Source organism: Mustela nivalis (genome assembly GCF_964662115.1).
Source record: "Mustela nivalis genome assembly, chromosome: 2".
In the NCBI taxonomy this organism is placed as follows: Eukaryota; Metazoa; Chordata; class Mammalia; order Carnivora; family Mustelidae; genus Mustela; species Mustela nivalis.
Genome location: NC_139021.1, coordinates 28,397,234 through 28,398,233, shown reverse-complemented (window position 1 = coordinate 28,398,233; position 1,000 = coordinate 28,397,234).

Sequence of the window (1,000 nt, the reverse complement as noted above, 5' to 3'; positions counted from 1 at the left end):
TAGCTTTCATCCATTTTTCCATTCTTCCTTCCTTCCTTCTTTCTCCCCTCTCTCCATTTTTTTTTTTCTTTTTTGTCTACATTTTCTTCAGGAGGACTGAGGGCCTTAAACATTCTCAGGAAGTCAAGTGGTTGATCCTTAGCTAGTTGAGTACCTACTATAGGATTAAGGACTTGCTCAGTGTGATTTCTGCATACAACACATAGGGTTTTAAGTCTTATGTTAACATATGATTATTCCTCTTATGATTATTGAAATAAGGATGGGCAATGATAATCGTAACTCCCATTTAATCTTGGTTTGTTCTTGCTGCACCATACCTGTCTCCTATGTCCCTGTTTCCTTGTATTGTCACCACTGTAAAAAGTTTTCAGAATATGGTGGTGGGTTGGAAACCAAAATGAAATAATTTTAAGTTGCATTCAAACCCTACTACACCTGCACAGTGAAATCCCTTTTTCTTTGCAACTCATGACGCTGACATTCTTTCCTGCACCATTTTATTTTTTCAATCTCATAGCCTACCTTTGCCATCGAGCCTCCACAATGCACTGGATTTTGTGTTAGGAATAGAAAAAGAGGATGACAAGGCTCCTGCTCTTAAATACATCCCGTTTGTTAGAGAAACAGATTCTGCGGTTGAGTACTCTCAGGTTAAAAGAAAAGTGAGAAGATTTTTCCAAAGAACATTGTACAAATGGCCCATAAGCACAGGAAAAGATGCTCATTGTCCTCAGCCATCGAGGAAATGTAAATCAGAAGCACGATGAAATACCACTTCACACTCATGAGAATAAGTGTAATAAAAAAGCCAGGAATAGCCATCAACAAGGATGTGGAGGAAGTGGAACCCTCATACATTGCTGGTGGGAATGTAAAATGGTGCAGTCGTTTTAGAAAGGTCTGGCAGTTCCTTAAAGAGTTCAACATGGTCACCGTATGACTCAGCAATCTCTTTCCTAGATATATACCCAAGTGAACCAAAAGCTGATTCACAAAA